The following is a 22,195-nucleotide window of genomic DNA, read 5'->3' on the forward strand; positions in this document are numbered from 1 at the left end:
ATTGTGCTGTTATGCTACTTTATGCTCTGCTCCTGCAAAATGGGGATTCTCAAATATTTTCACAGTGTGAACCTCATTTTAATAGAGAGATTGTCTTGTGGACCAGCACCCTTCTCATCCACAAATGCAGATATTACCTCCTGTCCCTTAAGCAACCAGATAGCAATTGGCAATTACAGGAACAGAAGTATATAAATGTAGTCCATCTGAGCCATCTTTATTTTCAGCTGCTACATGATATTAGAGAGATCCAGTACCACCTGACCAGCCAGACCTCCGTAGACTGCCAGCATGTGGTCCCTGGGACACAGATTGGGAACCAGTGCTTGCAAAGTGATTCATGTGGATGGACTTTTATGCTAACATGGATCTCTTTGCAGAATTAGGAAATTAGTTTGCTTCTTTGAGGCTGCCTCTCCTTAGGAGATACTCACTGTCATAAGGCTCAGGGAATTTGTCCTACAAAGATGCTTTTAGGACTAATTGCCTGTGATTGAAGTGCCAATTTTTTGATCACAAGAATGTTTTGTTCTAAACAAGCAACTTGTATTTTAAGTATTTGTCAACGACTCCTTAAAAACCAGAAAAATATACCCTATGTGATTAACAGTTACTTTATGTGTGGTGTGTTTGAGCATCACTCGTTTTGTATGGTATTACCTTCCTCTGCAAAATTAGATATCTTTTCACAGATGTGCAATTAATTCTTCTAGTCATACATTAAAAGTGATAATACAGTCTAATGTGCAGTTGCATTAATTAAAAAACACATCTTTCACCATCTACTTGTACAGTTATTTGAAACAAGGTAGAAATATTAGTTACACATACTGTTCTCATTTATATGTTATTAACGCCTTGCTGACTGATATTTAGTTTAATTCCTTGCTCAAAACTCCATAATGCTCATGGTTTGTTTGGTTTTATAAGGGATCAATCAATGTGCGTGTCTTAATTATAATATTTTTCCCTTGCCATTTATGACAGTCCTCTGGAAGATTGGATTTGAGATCTTTCTCTCTCACACAGACAGACTTATTTATTTTGATAAAGTTGCTCATGAGTCCTGGGTGTTTACATTGATTTTTTAAAAATGTATTTAATGTATTCATTCATTTAATTTATTTTGTCTTATTTCATTTTGTATCCCTTGCATGTACTATATTTGATGTGTTATGTAAGAGGTGAACACGAGGAAAACAATATGCAGGTTTTTGCGCCAGTACCTTGCCAGTTTCACTTTTAAGTTCATGCCCAGTTAATATTGTATAATATTTGGCACTAGTTCAAATAGCCTTGTAACAGATATGCTTTCTAGTCTATCCAAAACTCTACATTCCTTATTGAGCTGTACTCTTAATTTCCTTTTATTTTCAAAGAATAAGAGCCTAGATTCCATTGAAGTTTGAATAACCAAAATATTTAATTCCCTGTATTGGTTGCCTAGCATTCACTTTGTCTACAATTCCATAACAAAAAGCAAACCGAAACAACTAACTTTGTGGTATTCTGAATCCAGTTTCACTGGTTCTGTTTATCATGACAGAGAAATTTCCTTACACTTATCTAGAAAATTTCTGCTTTAATATCCCAGAAGTTTGTTTGATTTATTTGCCCATTTTGTGAGACTGTAGGCTGGTGGCAGGGCATTTCCAATAGTTAATGGAATTGATTCTAGAGTTACCGTCATCCAAAACTTTTTCCTCAAAACATTGGCTAAACAGAGTTTAAATCATCTGATCTTCATAGCGTGTTACACAGCCTGTTGGCTCACCTGTGAGAGGAAGATGAATGGGGAGTTTGACATTGTATCATTTTGAATTTTATTTTATAATTTGCATTTTGTACAAGAGTGTAGAGTGAGTTTTGGAAGGTGCAAATTGAAAGTATACAGTAAGCAAATACTACTGAGCACTATACTGAAGTTTTAGAGTATTATCCATCACTATCCTTATATACTCCTCCTATCCAGTGTTTTGCACTGTACAGATATTAATACTAAGTTTTAATTGTATATATTTGTTCATTTGCCCTTGCCTTTTTCTACAGTTATTTGGAGAAGCCACTTACCTACAGTTGCTATACCTCAGATCTCTTTTCAATTACATCAAGCTCCTCCTTTTTTATTGATTTAGTTGTGAGCCAACTGTGTGCTAATCTGAGTGCAAAATACTTCTAACTCTTCCACTGATGTAAATAAATGAGTCAGATCTATCCTGGTATTGATCCTTGTGGCAGTCCGCTGCTCTCTTACCAACAAACTGTTGCCATTCACAAATCAGGCCTGTATCCGCCTAAATAGCTTGCCTCATTTCTTACAATTACCTTTATTGATTTATTGTATTTACGTGGGTATATCAAAAGATTTCCTGAAGTCCAGTTAAATTATGTTTATGGCTTTTTTAAAAGATGTGTTAGGTATGGAATTTCCCATTTCTGAATTTATCCTTCTGTCTTCAATCATATCAGAGCTTTTGAGGTCCTACATTCCATTCCCGTATCTTTCCCTATTGCTGTAGCCCACTTTTAGATTTTTATAGTTTTTGGGGATCTTTTCTTCAAAAGCTCTAAGATAATATAGTCCAGATTCAGGAAAGCATCCCTATTGAGGAGATTGACTCTGTGCTGCACTAGAAGCATTGCTAAAATTAAACATGTACTTTCCTGAATCGGGGCCATAGCTGTTGCACTAGCTTTCTCATAGTTCATTCTAGTGCATCAGTTTTCAAATAGCTTTTAAGAGCTAAGCATTTATTCTTTTAAAAGAGTGTGTGCAGATATGTATTTATATATGAATGTGTGTGTGTATATATAGGGTGCATGTATGGATGGATGCTAGTTATGGGTACATCTTTCTTGCTTTTCAGAATTCTGGCTGGCATAAATCCCATACATCTCTAGTAACTTATATACTTACAAAACAAAACACCTCCCCCCAACATTGTGTTTCAATGAACTAGTTAAAATATCAGAGACAACAACATAGTTACCTAGTTGTCTGTTACATGGGCTATGCAAGTGTTACGGTGTCCTTCACTACTCACTTTCTTGCTTTTAAGTATTTGGGTTTCCTCAGAGGGTTTCATACCTATCCCATCAAACTGGTTTAGGAAGCAAAGCCCTTTTTGCTTTGGGAATTTTTCCATTTTTGCTTTCTACAGTTTTCAGAGTTTCTTCTATGTATGTAAATGGGCCAGATTCTCACTCCTTTCTCCAACCCCTTTGCACTGCCCACCTGAGAATTCCCCTGGTGGGGGAGGAGGTCTCAGTTGGCATCAGGTTGGTGAAGCCAGGTCCTATGCCAATCCCCCACTTCTGACACACCCCAGTGGACAAGGGGCAGATCATGGTAAGGTGGAATGGGAACAGATCTTTGCCAGTTTTCACTAGGGTGTGATCCTTTGGGAAACATACACAGGCAATGTAAGTTAGAGCAGCCTTTATGAGTTCACTTACACTGGAGCTCACTTACACTGGGTGAGAGCAGGTTCAGAGATCAGAGCAAGTCCAGTGATACTTATTGGCTGTAAATATGCCAGATTCAGCTGGGGCAGAAATCTTCAGTGCAGGTGCAGTGTAGGGCTGTCACACAGCTCCTGGAATGGGGGATGGGGTGGAGGAAGGCGTGTCTGTAGTACTGAGCACTATGGGGATTATTGGTCTACTTGAGGATGCAGAGGAGCATGGATCAGGCGGCTGTAAATTAGATCAGCTCTGACTTATACAGGGACACATTGGTCCCTGCAGCCAAAAGCTGGGTGGTACAAAGGTGGCTTGAAGCACTGCTGTGCCTCCATCCGCTCCGGGCTAAGCTTTCTGTGGGGCACAGCAAAGAACTTGTCTCCTGCTTCTTCTCTGCAGCAAAGCACACAATGGTAGAGCTAAGCTGCTATTGACACATTGGCTATTTAATTTGGGATTAGTGCTATGAAGAACAACTTTCTATTGGTTGGTCATAAATATCTGGCTATCGAGTTCTGTCCATATTCAGACTTTCTAGCTTCTTAAACATCAGCAGTGGCATAGTCTTTACTTCCTTCAGGATTTCTGCCTCTTTTCTTGGGAACTTTAATGTTGTTTCTGGCATGTTTCTTTTTCTCTTTTGAGAACAATGAGGCGAATGTTTTATTCATGATGTTAACTCCTTCTATTGATGCATAAATCACATGAATTTCAGAGTCTTTCTTATGGTGTGGTCACAAGTAAATATGTTTGCAGTATTCTGAAAATCTCTCCTTTCTTTCAGCATTGGGTGGTAGTAAAAGCTGGTGCCTAGAAGTAATGTTACTAAGGTGGGCCGATAGGATGGGATCGGGGTAGATCATGGGTACTATTCAGAGTTGCCAGTTCTCATGATTTTATCACAAGTCTTGCAATATTTGGGGGTTTTCTTAAAGCCCCAATTCCCATGTGAGAATATTGGCTTTTCATTTTTACAGAATGAACATTTCTGGCCCTCATGATTGTGGGGAAAAAATGCTTGAAAATGTGGCTACTAAAGACTCAGGTGCGAGAAGGAAAATTAAAAGATCCCAAATGTATTATTTTTAAAAAATCTCAATATTATTTTAAGTCAAATCATATGATTTTTGGAGCCCAACTCATGTTTTTTGCATGCTTGTGGCTGGTGATACTGTACCCTACAAACTTACACTGAGCATGCTCCTAATGCATATCTGTGCCTGGAAGTTTCTAAAATAACTGTGTGTGTCTCAGGCACAACCAAGCTCTTAAACATTAACTTCCGTGGCTCTCTGGTTACAGCCTGGTGTGATTTCTTTCGATACACAGCATGCATTGCGCTAATGTTGTCACACCATCTTTGAATCTATATGGAGACATGAACTGTCATCTCAGGATAGGTTATTGTCCACTGTCCCCCCCACCTAGGTTAATGTTTTCTTTTTAAAAAATTTTACCCTCTCACCCCCCAAATACTTTAATGACATGCCTTCAGGGAAAACCATTGAGTTGAAAAAGGGATTCTTCCCAAAAAGCCACATAGTTCTAAATTAGAGTTGCATTGGCCTGAAGATTGGCAGTAGAACACAATCAACTGTTGCACACAAGATACATGATGAGGGATGACCTCAGGAATCAGGTTTTCTAGCAGTAAGGTTAGTCATAGCACAGAGTCACTCTGGCCGCAGATAGGGAGAGCTCAACTGAATCAATATGACAGTAACTTATCTAAATATATATTTTTTAAAAATGTACAAAACTGTGCAATATTTTTGAGGGGGTGTTGTTTGTTTTGTTTGTTACTTTGGGAAGTAAGGGGAGGAGGCCTTATTTTATCCTTATAGTTTGGCTGCATTTTCCAGCAGAATTTACTGCTGAGCATCATGTCCCCACCGAAGAGAATGCTAGAGTGTTGTACTGAGTAGGAGCTTGGGTGTCTGTGGTGTTTCTAGCTATTGCAGAACTGAAGAAGAAAAAAGATAACATTTAGACCAGGATAGAGAGGAATATTCTTCTTTTCCTCGAAGCATTCAGAACGTAGAGTCTGATTCACAACTACGTTTTTCTGCTGGTGGACTTCCTCTGAACTCAATGATGAACTTACACTGAGGTAAAATTGGAGGAATGCTGTAGTGAATCAGGGCCGTTAACTCTGAAATTTCTCTGGCTTTATCAATAGGTTTGTAGGTCACCTGTTTAAAAATGGTCATTTTGGTTCTCAAATGCTTGCCCTCTTGGCACCACACACATATGTGCTCCATGTGTGTATGTCTTCACCTAAGTAGTACTATATAGTTCACTGCTTGCAAATCAGATTTCCTTTGCAAATGAAATCCTAATCTCCGACTGACTTTACCATTTTACCTGGACCTTAAAAAGGAAAGGTAGACAATGAAATAAAAATGTATGGTTGTTTGATCATTCACATACACTTTCACCCTCTCAAGCAAATCATTGACATTTTCACAGTTAATAGGAACATTCTTATTCCCAAGTGTACCCTGACAAATCCAGCTGTAGTAGCCCACTTGATCCATGGCTTGAACACAAAACCCCATTTTTCTGTAGGACTCTCCTGAGCTGTTTACAGACTTTCAAAAAGTGTAGCATTCCTGGTAGTGATGGTTTATCAACTGGTAAACAGAGCTCAGCAGTAACAGAGCACAATTTTTATTTTTTTACTTCTTAACATAAAAAACGTGGATGTTATTCTTCAAATTGAGACTCTGAATAATCTCTTTTTACCTTTCACTGGCAGTAAGGCATAAAACATGCTGTCAGATTTATGGTGCTCAGAATATATTGGTTTTAAATATTTTAACCTTATAGTAAAGCATGACCAAAAGTTTGAACCTTAAATTAAGCATTGAAGGTGTTTGTAACAAATCACCTGCTGAACAGCTTTTATTTTAGAAGTTTTTAGTATAGCATAATTGTTTAAGACATTTAGGGCATGTCTACACTTGCCATTTAAAGCGCAAAAAGTCCCTTTTCACACAAAAACCGCAGGAGCGTCTACACTTGCACTCAGAAGTTTCACCGCAAACGGAAAACCACCTCCACGAGAGGCGTATAGTTCTTACTGGTGATACTTTTACGGTGATGTGCAAGTGAAGACATGTTCTTCCTGTTTACACAGCTTTTAGCCTCTGGGGGATATCTCACAGTGCCTAGGTGACCACTCTGGCCAGCTGAGCAAACGATCACCTGCTTGGAGCAATGCTGAGCTACTGGAGCTGATCAGTGCCTGGGGAAAGGAGGCTGTGGAGGGACCCAGGATGCCCCATGATCATCCCCCCCACTCCCCCAAGGCCTATCCTCAAAATGGAGAGAGCTGCACTGTGGGATAGCTGCCCTCAGTGCGCTGCTCTCATCAGTGATGGAAGTCCTGCAAATGTGAACACGATGTGACGCCTGTGGAAGTAAGTGAGAACACAAACCAGCGCTTTTCTTTCACCAGTTCCCTATCACCAGTGAAACTGACAGCGCAAAAACTCTGCAAGTGTGACATAGTCTCAGTGTAGCCCTTAAAAACCAAAAATGATGCTCTTGATGGGGAACATAGCCCATGGAGAATAAAAGTGCCCTAAAAATTTGGCAGTAGCACAATCGGCTGCAGAAGATAGAGGATTAGGAATGACCTCAAGGCTACTGTTTTCCATGCAGTAAGGTTAGGCATGATAGGAGATGCTTAGGCTCCAGATACAGAGAAATCCATCAATCTCTCTCTTATAGTGACCTCTGTTGGCTAGCTTATGAATCTCAGACAAGTCTCTCCTTGTCTGCTGAGTTTAACTGTCTTTTTAGTTGCCATGGCAGTAGTCAAAAATAGGGTATTTTAATGACTTTGCTTTAAGTCTAAAAGGTTCAACCCACTAAGGGTATGTCTACACTACGAGAGTAGTTCGATTTTACTTAAATCGAATATGTGGAATCGATATTACAAAGTCGAACGTGTGTATCCACACTAAGGACAGTAATTTGACTTTGTGAGTCCACACTAATGGGGCAAGCGTCGACATTGGAAGCGGTGCACTGTGGGCAGCTATCCCACAGTTCCCGCAGTCCCCGCTGCCCATTGGAATTCTGGGTCGAGCCCCCAATGCCTTCTGGGGAAAAAAATGTGTCGAGGGTGGTTTTGGGTAACTGTCGTCATCCAACCGTCACTCCCACCCTCCCTCCCTGAAAGCGCCGGCGGGAAATCAGTTCGCGCACTTTTCTGGTCAGTGACAGCGCGGATGCCACAGCACTGCGAGCATGGAGCCCGCTGCGACCATCGCTGCAGTTATGGCCGTTGTCAACATCTCGCACCTTATCATCCACCTTTCCCAGAGGCAGATGCTGAGAAATCGGGCGAGGAGGCTACGGTAGCGCGGTGAGGACCTGGAGTCTGAGAGTGGCCCAGACCTGTCACAAAGCACGGGACCCCGCGCCGAGGACATCATGGTGGCAATGGGTCATGTTGATGTTGTGGAACGGCGATTCTGGGCCCGGGAAACAAGCACGGACTGGTGGGACCGCATAGTGCTGCAGGTCTGGGATGAATCACAGTGGCTGTGAAACTTTCGGATGCGGAAGGGAACTTTCCTGGAACTTTGTGAGTTGCTGTCTCCTGCCCTGAAGCGCAAGGACACCCGGATGCGAGCAGCCATGACTGTCCAGAAGCGAGTGGCCATAGCCCTCTGGAAGCTTGCAACGCCAGACAGCTACCGGTCAGTCACGAACCACTTTGGCGTGGGCAAATCTACCGTGGGGATTGTTGTGATGCAAGTAGCCAACGCAATCGTTGAGCTACTGCTCTCAAAGGTAGTGACCCTGGGAAACGTGGAGGTCATCATAGATGGCTTCGCCGTGATGGGATTCCCAAACTGCGGTGGGGCTATAGATGGAACTCACATCCCTATCCTGGGACTGGACCACCAGGCCAGCCAGTACATTAACCGAAAGGGCTACTTTTCAATGGTGCTGCAAGCACTGGTGGACCATAAGGGACGTTTTACAAACATCAACGTCGGATGGCCGGGCAAGGTTCCTGACGCTCGTGTTTTCAGGAACTCTGGTCTGTTTAGACGGCTGCAGGAAGGTATTTACTTCCCGGACCACAAAATAACTCTTGGGGATGTGGAGATGCCTATAGTGATCCTCGGGGACCCAGCCTACCCGCTAATGCCCTGGCTCATGAAGCCCTATACAGGCGCCCTGGACAGTGAAAAAGAACTCTTCAACTACTGGCTGAGCAAGTGCTGAATGGTGGTGGAGTGTGCTTTTGGACGTCTCAAGGGGAGATGGAGAAGCTTACTGACTCGCTCTGATCTCAGCGAAACCAATATCCCCATTGTTATTGCAGCTTGCTGTGTGCTCCACAATCTGTGTGAGAGCAAGGGGGAGACCTTTATGGCGGGGTGGGAGGTTGAGGCAAATAGCCTGGCTGCTGATTACGCCCAGCCAGACAGCCGTGCGATTAGAAGAGCCCAGCGGGATGCGCTGTGCATCCGGGAGGCTTTGAAAGCTAGGTTCCTGAGTGAGCAGGGTAACCTGTGACTATTAAGTTTGTTTACAGAGAAGCTGAACCTGCCCCCGTTTCTTTACCCAGTGAATGTTCACTATCCTCTCCAGTTACATACCCCGTTCCCCCCCTTCCAACACACGTTTAAAAATAAAATCACTGGAAATTTGTTAATGAACACCGTTTTCTTTATTACTGTTTTCGCGGTAAAGTGTTGAACTGGGACGCAGACTGTGGTGGGGAGCGGGTGTAGTGTAGTGATGCAAAGGATGCTTCTAAACTCGAGGAATGACAGGCTCCACACTGGTGGACTGGTTGTTTCAACGGAGCCTGCCACCCCTCCTTTTCGGGACTCTGTGTGTGGGGGCTATGTGACTTTGTGGCAGGGGGAGGACGGTTACAGATCCTCTGCTGCGTGGCTCTGTGATCCAGGATAAGGACCGCTGCATAATATCTCTAACCGCCCTCCCCCGCCACAAAGTCACATAGCCCCCACACACACAGAACATGAAAACCACCTCCCAGACTGACCAGGGTAACTAGTGACTGCAATGTGTGTGTGCCCTGCTGCTGAACCTGCCCCTGCGTCTGTACCCTGGTAAAGGTGACTGTCCTGTCCAATTACCAACCCCCTTCCCCTCCTTCAAACAGACTCTCCCCTAAAAAAACATGATGGAAACAGTAATTAACAGAAACGTATTTTTTATTAGCAACTACACATGAAACTGGGGGATGAAACTGGGACGGGGGCTTGGGTGAGGCGGGAAGGAAAGGACTTATCAAATTTTGGGGAATGAGAGCCTTCTGGTACTTGAGCAGTCTGCAGGGGTGGAGTGAGAGTTTTCACGGACTCTGCCGCCCCTCCTTCTTGGGACTTTGGGTGAGGGGGGTATGGGACTTTGTGGCGGGGGAGGGTGGTTAGAGATTGACTGCAGCGGGGCTCTGTCCTCCTGCCTCCGGTCCTGCAGAACATCCACAAGGCGCCGGAGCGTGTCCGTTTGCTCCCTCATTAGTCCAAGCAGCGTTTGAGTCGCCTGCTGGTCTTCCTGCCGCCACCTCTCCTCCCGTTCCATGTGTGATCGGTGGATTTGGGACAAGTTCTCCCTCCACTGGGTCTGCTGGGCTGCCTGGGCTCGGGAGCAGCCCATAAGTTCCGAGAACATGTCCTCCTGTGTCCTCTTCTTCCTACGCCTAATCTGCGCTAGCCTCTGGGAGTGTGATGCCAGGGTAGGTCGGGAGACAGTCGCAGCTGTGGGATGGGAAAAAGGGAGTGAATGCCTCAGAAAGATAAATTTTTTTGTGAACAAAGAACATAGTCTTTCTCTGTGAACAAGACCATGCACAGCACCTATCACATGCGCACTCAGGACAAGGTCGAATTTTCGGTCTTCGCATTCAGTGCCTGGGGTCTTGCAGTGCAGATCAGACAAGCGGGGCAGGACAGCGGAATTTGGGTAACAGGCTGACATGGTAAGCTGTAGACTTGTGGCTGCTTAAAACTTTAATAATAGCACTGGCCTCCTTTCACGTTCAAAGCAATGCCAGTCCCTGCAGCCAGCAATCCGGCAAGCATGAACTCTGCCCCTGTTCCACCCCCTCACGGCTGTCCCAGGGAAAGATCCCTGTATGCTGCTCCTCTCCCGCCTCCACCGCGTGGCTGTAAACCACCGGTTACAGTTCTGTAAAGGAACAGGCAAGCAGTCCCAATACTAACATTCCCCTACCTAATTCAAAGCAGGTCACCATGAGCGACATCACTCTGATGAGGATTTCAGAGACCGAGAAAGAAAGGATGCTTCTGGAAAGCCTGCAAAGACCAGGGCCGTATGCCGCCATGCTCTGCAAGGCAATGATCCCCGAGTACTTGATTGTCTCCTGGCGTGGAAACGTTTCCTACCACGGAGGACCCAATAAGGCCGCTCTCCCCAGGAACCTGATGCAAAGGCTTTCCAACTACCTCCAGGAGAGCTTCGTGGAGATGTCCCAGAAGGATTTCTGCTCTATCCCCAGACATATAGACCGGATTTTACTGTAGCTGCACTGGCAGGGACTAAACAGTAGAGCGCCTAGGGCAAACCAATCATGCTAAACCGGACATTGTTAGATTTTTTTCCAGTAGTTGCACTGCCAAGGACTGAAACCTTAAGCACCTAGGGCAAACTAATCATGAAAAACCCATTGTTAATATTGTTAATATTCCTGTTCTGTTAAAAATAAATGTTTACATGTTTAAAACACTTACTGGCTGATCCTTCCCCTGATTCTGTGTCCGGGTTAACGGCTGGGAACGGTTGGTAGGGGATCTCTGTAAGGGTGATGAAGAGATCCTGGCTGTCGGGGAAATCAGCGTTGTAAGCACTGTCGACTGCCTCGTCCTCCTCATCTCCTTTCTCATCTTCCCTGTCCGCTAACATCTCTGAGGAACCGGCCGTCGACAATATCCCATCCTCAGAGTCCACGGTCAGTGGTGGGGTAGTGGTGGCGGCCGCACCTAGGATGGAATGCAGTGCCTCGTAGAAACGGGATGTCTGGGGCTGGGATCCGGAGCGTCCGTTTGCCTCTTTGGTCTTCTGGTAGCCTTGTCTCAGCTCCTTGATTTTCACGCGGCACTGCGTTGCATCCCGGCTGTATCCTCTCTCTGCCATGGCTTTTGAGATCTTCTCGTAGATCTTTGCATTCCGTCTTTTCGATCACAGCTCGGAAAGCACGGACTCATCGCCCCACACAGCGATCAGATCCAAGACTTCCCGATCAGTCCACGCTGGGGCCCTCTTTCTATTCTGAGATTGCATGGCCATCTCTGCTGGAGAGCTCTGCATCGTTGCCAGTGCTGCTGAGCTCGCCACGATGTCCAAACAGGAAATGAGATTCAAACTGCCCAGACAGGAAAAGGAATTCAAATTTTCCCGGGGCTTTTCCTGTGTGGCTGGTCAGAGCATCCGAGCTCGGTCTGCTGTCCAGAGCGTCAACAGAGTGGTGCACTGTGGGATAGCTCCCGGAGCTATTACCGTCGATTTCCATCCACACCTAGCCTAATTAGACATGACCATGTCGAATTTAGCGCTACTCCCCTCGTTGGGGAGGAGTACAGAAGTCGAATTTAAGAGACCTCTATGTAGAACTAAATAGCTTCGTTGTGTGGACGGGTGCAGAGTTAATTCGATGTAACGGTGCTAAATTCGACATAAACTCCTAGTGTAGACCAGGCCTCAGATTGTTCTCACAAGCCTTTAGTTGTTGCCCAGTAGTCTGTGTCTAGAGTAGGACTTGAGCGGTCATGAAGGAATTTAGACTTATATGCCTAGATCCTGTGCTGTGAAAATAAGTGTGAGATGCTTCTTGTATTCTAAAGGATAATGCTAAGTAATGATAATAGTGGAGTACAGTGTATTTTACCTTAAAATGCCAAATTATTTGAAGTAAGGAAGTTAATAGGTTGGTGATTGATTGATTTAAAGGCTCTTGTCTATCTTTACTCATGATATGAAGGAACTTTTTGGATGTTATGCAATCAGCCTTGTACATTAACTTTCACTCAAAGGAATAATACCAGGTTAGAAATTGTATTTATTAAAAAGCAAATGTCTTGATGTTATTAATAATAGCTTAGATAATTAAAACTGCAGATATATTTTTTTTAAATGTTGTTTTATTTTTCACTGTTTGCTCATCTTGGACAAAAACAAGATGCCATAAGTTAGTTACTTTCTGGTTCTTGTGCACCAACATAATGCTACAGTTTTTTGGTTGCAAAATATGGTGGAATTAAACATTCTCCGTGAAAACTTTTTTCAATTTAAACATAAAATTTAAAATATAATGTTATTATTAATATCAATTTTCATAAAAACTTGTTTTAGCAAAACCCAAATGTTGGATCTAAGCTGTATGACAGTGTGTCCCTTTAACTTAATCTGTAATGATATCTCCTGTTTAGGGAATGTTGCTAAATGAATACAACTGCTTGTATAATGCAGTGCAAAGAATAGGAATGAAACGTTCGTGTGCTTTTAGTATTACAAGAAAAAAGGAATGAGTAAATTCATTAGTGTGAGGTTCAGCTTTGTGTATAATTGGTTAAAATACTCAGTGAGTTGTACAACATTCAGCTTAAAAAAAACGCTCTAGTAAAATATTGTTTCATGTATTCACTCGCACCTATATTATTCTTTTGCACTTTTTAAAAACAAAAGTGTTACTATGTGAAGTTGAAATTTGAGTTAGTTTTTTACAAATAAAATTTTTATATGGGAAACTAATATAGAATAATACTTGCTAGTACTAAGCCACAAACTAAGACCGAAACAGGATTTGGAGGTCTAATTTGCAATGCTTTTTTTGTCTTTGACCTACGGCATTTGTGATCTTGTCATCATGGAATCTCTGGGCAATCTTGTCATGAAATTTGTGAGCTGTTCAGAAGCCATGAGACAGTAAGATGGGAATTGATCCATGCATGGACCAGAGCCATACATCTCTGTTGGTAACACACTTAGGAGTTGTTGTCATGCTCCATTTGTGGCTCAAGATTCTGCATTATGTCGGCTCTTGTGCAGCTTCATTGAAAATGGGGAGTTGTCTGGCTATACCAAAAGAAGAACAGGAGACATTTGACATGGGTTTAACTTTATCATTAGATGTCTGGGACTACCCACAGATAAAAGTGTACAGTGCAGGTTACCCATGTTTTTTCCATAATTACCCAGGGCTCTTACCAGCTCCCCCTCTTTGTTCAGCCAGGTCCCTCCAGCAAATGTATTGCCAGGACCTTTCCATCCACCCTCCTCCTAAGAGGGTTAAGGTGGGCTTAAAGAATGGGGGGTTGGCTCCCTGCCGTACCAATCTTAGGCATCCTCCCCCCCATTAGTTCCTTTAATGAACACCTCTTTTTAAGTCCTTTTCCAAGCCATTTATCCAGTCACTGTATGCCTTTCCTATGGAGTACCTGCACTGGACATCTGCCCTAAGCTTAAATAATGAGTTGCGACATATGGCCTACTGCCCATCATGCCATGCATGAACTGAGTCCTTCCTGAACCCGCTATGGGAAAGGTAAAAAAAACCAACCAACTGCACCCAAGCCAATATGGTGGTAGGGGAAAAATTCCTTCCCAGTCCCCCTAAAAAGGGACGGCTAGCATAAATGCTCACAGCAGGTCTTGACCAAACCTGGTATTGTACAACTTAGAGGGGAGGGAGGGTGGGTCCTGCTTCAGACTGCTCCATGTAAAAGGCTTCAGGCCCAGGGCTTCCCCTTTTAAACCCTGGATTCCTAGGGGATGAGTCAGTGACCACTCTGACCCTTTTGCAGCAGTTTTCATCTCTTCCCCCCCCCAAGCCATAAAGCACTGTTCCCTTCATTTGAGCAGCCAGGCAAACACCCCTCCCCCCCATTAAAGGTGTAGGGCAGTCAACCTTGCCATGTGGATGCTACTGAATTTGCTCAATAATCTAAATTTCTTCAATGAGGGTAAATGGAATGCTGGGAATCAACAATGGTGTATTATAGTCATTCGAACAGAAGAATCCTATAGCAATCATGCATTTGTATAACCAAGACTCCCATAACCGGAGATAGAGATATGAACCTAAAAAAATAACGAGTCGTTACTTGTTCTTTTTTTTCTTTAAGTCTGTATGCTTGCTCACACAGAAGAAGGTTAACATTTTTAATTTTACTGTGTTTTTGTTTTTTTAGAGATTTGATATTAGGTTTGATATCCATGCAGTTCCCTTTAGTGCTCATTGAGAGTGAAGGTGAATTTGATTTTGACTTGTAAAACTGGGAATCAGTCCAGTAACAAGCTATTCCTGCTAAATGAGTCAACACTTAAGCTACAGACTTTCCAAGGTCAGTTTTGAAGCACAACTATTTGTTCTCAGTTTATAAGTATTTATGGAATTTTTTGAAAATAAAGTGAAAACCATCAACAAATGGATATTTTCAGATAACAGTAATCTTGTACAGTAAATTCCAGCAAACTTGTTAAAATAATTTAGGCTTGGACATGGTCCTACTAATGAACACACAAGACCTATTATGGGGCAGTAGGCAATTAGGCAATTTTAAAAGATTTTAAATCTTGACTCAAATGTGTTAAACTCTCAGAGACAATGGAATTGTAGTAATTTCCAAGCACTGTGCATGTTATGTCCTTTTGCAAGGACATAGATGCAAAAAATGACACCACACAACAGGATTAGCCAATTATGATATCCTGTTCATGTTGGAAAAATAATTTTCTCATTATGAACAAAGTAACTGTATCTGAATTTGTACTTGAAATATCAAACTATTAATTTCAGTGAATTGCCTGTATTACAATATTTCTTTGCAGTAAAACACCTTAAATGTCCGCCCCATGTCCACAAAAATAATTTACCTAATTGAGGTGCACGTTAAAGGCAGAACAAAATTGCCCCGGAAAGCAAGGAGACATTTTAAAGCAATTGTTTAAGATAGGTAGTGGCCTATTGGAAGGCATTCTTCGTGTAAAGTTTAGATAGTGATTCTACAAGGAGAGATGGGTAAAAATAGAAATGATAATTGGTAAGAATACTTGGCTTCTTGGCTCATTTTATCCCAGCCCTCCAAAATTTGAGTGGGTTGTAGTTTGAATAAATGAGAGAAACTCTCATTGATGTCAAAGGGGCCAGCATATCACCCATAGTTTTGGTTATGATCTATCATTAAGAAAATTTAAATTCTAAAAGTTTGAGAGGGGAATGTCAGAAACTCACATTATGATTTTTTATGTGTACACTCTTAAACACATGATTAGAAGCATTATTTAATGGGGTTTTCTAAAGCACTATCAAACTTTACTTCCAAGTCCTACTGTTAATGTACAAAATTGCATGCACAAATCAGGTCTGCGAACTCAAGGTCTAGATAAGATTCAAGCTACTATTGGATGGTAGTAATCATGTCTTGATTTTAGAGCCTAACTCAAACTAATAATAATAAATAGCTTCCTGAGTAAGCCCCTATGCTTTGTGATGGAAAAGTATGAGGACCAATTCTGTGTGTGGAACTCTCTTTGAAGTCAGTATGAATTTTGCACATGGAGGGAATTTCGATGTGCTTAAAATAGTGCTTGCCAAAAGTGTGTGAGCCTGTGAAAATAATTAATAAAATAATAATAAAAATAATAAAAAACTCTGCAGTCAGATTTCTTGGTGATCATTGAAAAGCCCAATATCAGTTGTGGCTTGATTGCTTCAGAGCATAGTAGGTAGTAAGCAGAATGAAATGTAGCTCTGTGCTGGCTGATGATCTAGGTGTGTTCTGATATTTCATTGATTTCAAGTGAATAATAAAAAGATGATAGAGGACAGCAAGTCCAAAGGAGGGCCAGCAGCAAAATGTATGAGAAATGAACAGGGTGATATTGTTGCATGCTCTCTATCTTGCTGCATGGGGCAATGGGGAAGGAGGTTTGGGTCTCTCCAGCATGTGGTGATCAAGAATCACCCATCAACCCAACTCATCCTCTTTGCAGTGAAGATGCAAGCTTAATCACTCAAGTACTTGTAGTTCTACACTGCATTCCTACGGTTCCCCCCCAAAGGGCAGACATATTCTGCCACAATTGACACCATTGACTGGAAAAGAATCCTAGAGCATCTTAGCACAGAGAACCATGGGATATGCTAGGCTAAGCAGGTGCTCAGACCCAGATGCCAGTGTAGACATAGTTTTACTCTCAACATTTGAGCAATGTAGTGGGAAAGCTGACTAAAATGGAGTGGGTTCTCAGAGATGGGTGGATAGGTGGTGAACTTCAGGATAAGACCAGTCCATGCAAAACTCCAACCATCTCTTTGTATTTTCACCTGTATGTCTGAAAGATTGATAACTTGATCATTTCCTCAGCACACAGACTTCTCTCTGTGTCTGTGCTCCTTTTTAGCTGTGTTCTTAAGTGAGGAACAATGACTTTGAAAAATCATTTGTAATAACATGCAGTATTAGTAACAGCATGAGATCTAAAATTTTCACTACTTATGAGTTTATTGCAACAAAATTGACACTTTTCAGCAGAGTCCTGTTCAGTTTGCTTTAAAAAATAAAATTAATAAGACAATTGTGACAGGAAAATGTCATTTTTAATGTATTCTACTGACAAGAGGAGTATTCAGGTTAACACAAATCAGCTTAGATAAATGTAATTTGTCTCAAATGGTTTCTGAGCATGAAAGCCATTTTTAAGATAAAGCATTAATGGGTCACTGAGTTATGTTTTTTTGATAATTTTTGGCAAGAGGTATAGTCTGTACCTGTTAATGAGCAAACATTTCATTCGTTAGTCAGGAACCTCAGCCTCTCCTCCCATCCCACCCTCTTCCCTGTATTCTTCCTCCCCGACCCCTCATATCTTCAGAGGCATTATTCTTCTCGGCTGGAATATGTTCTTTCAATAACCTGTTAAAGCTATCACCCCCTTTGTTACAGACTAACAATGATACTTTAAAAATATGCACACTCCTGTATCTCCCATAAATATACTATCTGTGGGAGGGGTTGGGGTAAGGAAGAAAGCCTGGTTGAATAGCTAGGAGACTGGACAGGGAGTCAAGAAACCTGGGTTCTCTTTCAGTTCCGCCACTAACTTTTGTGTGATCTTGTTAAGCCATTTTGTCTCTGTCCCTCTGCTTCGATTCCCATCCTTTGTCTGTCTTGTCTGTTTATATTGTAAGCTCTTCGGGAGCTGTGTGGGAATCTGGTTGCAGTTAATATAATACACATAAGAAATAATGTCATGACCATTTTTTCCTTCCTTAATCTTTTAATTCTGCTGATTCTTTGTCTTTACAATTCAAGAAGTAACTGTGGTCTTGGCATTCAATCACAAGTATAAGGAAACAGACATGCTTTGGTTTTCTTGCTAGAAATATGGCACAGAGCCGTAGGTAACATCGTCATTGAGTTAAGGCTGCAATGGTTCATGATCATTGTAGATTTAATCTAAGAAGGTAAATTTACTGTTTGCAGGGAAAATATAATACCCCTGTGAGGAAAAAAGTTCAAACTTTCCACCAGTTTTTTCTATTCCTTGCACATCATGCACAGAAAGATGTCTGAATGGTGTGGATGTTATTGATGTCACAGAGGTACAGGTGAGAGTACAAAGAGATGTCTGGGAGTGGAGTTTTACAACAGTAGGTCTGACTCTGAAGCTCATACTACTGAGAGCAGCAAGGGGAAAAGAGAAGCAAAAACAGGAATTTACAACAATAAGTTGCTGTTTGCTCAGGGGAAACTGGGAAGGTAGATTCTCTTCTAAATTCTTGTGTTCTTTTTCCTTCTCTGTTTGATGAAGCTAGGCCTTAGTCTTCATGGCAGGATCCTTGTTTTAGCTGCTTGAGGGGGAACTGAACCTTTCAGATACAGCAGAGGACAAAAAATCCCTCAAGATCTTGGAAGAAAAGGGAAGGTCAGATTCCTTTTTTCCCTAAATTATTGAGTCCTAGTTTTCTACTGCCTGGCATTTTTGCATTTCACTGCCTAGTGAATGCACAAGTGGATGTAAAATGCTACCTTTCCATAGTGTTTTATACTCACTTTACAATCATTTTGTAGAATTGTACAGGTACAAGGTACAAAGCCATGGAAAATTAGGCTGTTGAATTGTATTCACCTCTCTCTTTTTGAATGACGTTGCCCCCTCAGTGCAGGCAGTTCTGGCTACTCTGCTTGCCCCAGACTCAATGTGCTTTTGTGATCAAGCCTGCCAGAATTATTTAATACTTTGTGGAATATATCAAAGCAGACAAAAGCAGAATCTCTGGGTCAAAATGGGAGTTTAACTCAATGGGGCTACTTGGATAAGTAAGGAGATCAGATTGTCCCTATGTTGGATATTATTTCCCCCAAATGTTGGGGTTTTCCCTACATAGAAATTAATAGCACTTCTTGTGTATAGAATGATGCCTTTAGATTCTATTTTCTGCAGTGAATTTTGGAACTTGCCAGCTAAGCTACGGAAGGAAAAGTGAGCTGTGGTGATTTACTTGATTTAGCTGAAAATGCAACTGGCTTGGGATATATGGACCTGGACAGGAGGCTGTGAAAATAACATGGTCACATGGAAATAGCAGAAAACACTAATGGGAGAAGGCACAGGAATGTTTCTTGGGGAATGATCAGGGGATGGATGATTAGCAAATAGGGCAACTTTTATTTTTTTTAAAAAGTCTAAAATGTATTTATTTATTATTACATGTAACAAAGAAATGTGGGAAAATAGAATAAGTCTAATATCCAAAAAGTATATTGCTTTTTGAACTGGCTTAGGCAAATAATATTCTCTCAAGATTAATGCTATTTAAAAAAACTTAAATTTTTTTATGCAAACCATTCTTTTCTGTTTTCCAACAGTATCCATATTGAATATACATAGAAATAGAGATTTACCACAAATATTAATTATGAATATCAATTCCTAAGGTCAATTATTTTACTTTTATGTGGCTGCAGAGACATTAAATGAGAAAATGCAATCTGGACAGTTAGGCGCAAACTGGTTCTTTTAGTTAACTCTTCTTGGCAAGATGTCCAGATTTGTGTTGAGTGAACACCTTGGCAATAGTTCAGAGGCAGATTTTATTATCTTGTATAGCTACTCTGTGGTGACTGTAATCACATAATAGTCATGAAAGGCCAGATGTCCCTTGTGAACCTTGACAGTATATATAAATGTATTTGCTGTTCTTTCAGTATTTTTGAAAGAATGTATTAAATAGTAGTATGACAATATTTTATTATTGTTTACAAAAACTCCAGCTGTCTCTTAATAGAATATCTTGATAGCCACAATTTTTACACTTATTAATTAAATTAGTTAAATTAATTAAAATCCAATATTTTTAAATGAACAGTTTAAGGATGTTTGTGAGGAAGCTTTTTTTTTTTTTTCTGTCATCTCAGAACTTATTTTCCTGTTTAATTTTGCTGAGGAAACTGTTGGAAGAAAGGCTTTGAAGGAAATTGATTTGGATTTCAAACTTGCTATATTGTTTGACAGAATGCACGTGTGTATTTCAGGTTAATTGCTATTTGTTCACATTTACCTTTAATTCTGAGTGATCTCTTTAAGCTGAAAGAATTTACTGAAAAATAAAATGTGATCGGTGCTTTGATCTCTGTATTGCAATATGCTGTCTCTAGCTTTTCTTCATTCATTTGATCTGCACAGATGACAGGGAAAATAGAGACAGGAGGACAAATGTAAAAAACACCTTGTCGGCGTCCTTTCTAGAGCTCTGACTATGGATTTGCTGCTTTCCCCCCTCTTGTAATTAAATAAAATAAGCTCTTCAATTTCAGTCAGAAGAGCCTAGTGTTGTTTATATCAGCTGTATTACTGCTCTTTTTCAAGAGTATCATCTATCACTCTGTATAAATAAATTAACATTCAAAATGAGGACTTGCATACAGTTGTGTATCATTTGTTTGACTGCTGCCATTAATACTCTAAACCCTATTTTTGTTGTTACCGTTCATTTGCCATAACCTGTAATATGTGAAGACTTAATTTTCTGAATGACTTCTAATAATAAATGTGATTAGATTAGCTGAGATTGAATTTTACTGTACTATTATTGTAGATAGTGCCTGAATATAAAACAATGTTGGCGATTGTGACAGATTCCCACCGGGGTGCCACTTGGAACTGGGGTATCACTGAGCCCCCCTGACCCTTTAAACTGTGTTGCTGAGGCAAGCCAGCTAAGCCCTCCCTCAGGTTTCAGACTGCACACTTAACCAGCACACATACAGGCAGGGACACACCCAGATGCAGCTTCACACACACATGCTGAGATCAGCTCTGCATAGGAAGGCTCAGCTAAGGCACCACCCAGTTGCTAAGGCTTGCACCTCCCTCTGGAGTGTAAAGCCAAAATTATACCGTCTTGTGCTGCACAGCGAATTGTACAGTGTAAGCTCATAAAATTCGCCCCATCCTTCAATGTGAAGAGAGATTTGCAATAGCTTCCACACCCCCAGTTATGATGTCCAGACACACTGGTTTTAGACAGAACAAAAACAAGTTTATTAACTAAAAAAGGATAGATCTTAAATGATTATAAGTGATAGCAAACAGATCAAAGCAGATTACCTTAGTAAATAAACAAAACTGCAAACTGAGCTTAACAAACTAGATAGGTAGGATATAAATTAGCAAATTCTCACCCTGAGTGATAAACAGGCTGGCAGATTCTTAAGGCACAAGTTGCCTTGGCTTTCCCAGGTTTTCATACACAGGCTTAAAATCCCTCTAGCCGTGGACCATCACTTCCCACAGTTTAGTCCTTGCCCCTCGGGTGCTTTCAGGTGTGGCATTGTAGGGAGAGTGAGATACCATCATGATGTTATAACTTCTTCCCACTTGCTGGAAAGCTCTTTTGCTGTGACCTGGGTCAAACAGTTCCCATTGTGTAGTGCTATCTCTGAGAGATTTCTATTCTACACAGTTCTTGGGGTAATCCTTGTGATTGTGTGCATTTCCTCAATAAGCCATTAACATTGTTTGACCTTTTTACTGTTGTACCTGAAAGGCTGCTTGTGGGTGTTTCAGTAACACATACATAGCCAAACTTTATGATAGTACATAAAATCCAACAAGATATTACTGTCTAGAAGATCAAGACTTTTAGAATGATACCTTACAAGGCATACTTTGTACAAAATGTATCCTAATTACATGAAAGTGGTGAATATTGGGGTGCCAGAGTGTCACAGTGATTATAGCAAAAATTATAAGCCTTGTCCTCCTGAATAGTAATGACAACTTCACTGCATTTGAAGACTGCTGAAATATTCCCCCTTTTCTTGCTTTCATGACAAAGTTATACTGTGTGCACTTTTAGAAGAGAATTATATCAACTATCATTTTAATAATAATAATTATATTGCAATAGCACACAAATACCTCAGTCAGGACAAGGACCTTGTTGGCTGCTATGGGCTATCAATTCAGAAATGCCATCTAAAATTTCACTTGCATTGTTACACTAACATTCATTTTGCATTCTCAGTGATTTCTGTGGGTATATCATGTATATAAGCTTTGCAAACAGATATCAAGAATAAAGCATTGCAAATAGATATGTAGAGTGGAAAGTCTGAGTTGTACATCTTTAAGAGTGAAATGTGAAGTTCGGTAGGTTTCTATATTGACATGTCACATTAGCAGGTGTGTGGGCACTGCAGAGAGCTAACTC

General features: G+C 41.3%; 1 protein-coding gene across 2 annotated transcripts in view; it reads left to right on the forward strand.

Annotated features, from left to right (window-relative positions):
- CLSTN2 (calsyntenin 2) overlaps nucleotides 1-22,195 on the forward strand; it is a 676,166-nt gene that overhangs the window by 312,968 nt on the left and 341,003 nt on the right. The gene's annotated exons all lie outside the window — the stretch shown is intronic.

Source organism: Terrapene carolina, unplaced genomic scaffold, assembly GCF_002925995.2.
Source record: "Terrapene carolina triunguis isolate 2854851 unplaced genomic scaffold, T_m_triunguis-2.0 Scaffold88, whole genome shotgun sequence".
Taxonomy (NCBI): domain Eukaryota; kingdom Metazoa; phylum Chordata; order Testudines; family Emydidae; genus Terrapene; species Terrapene triunguis.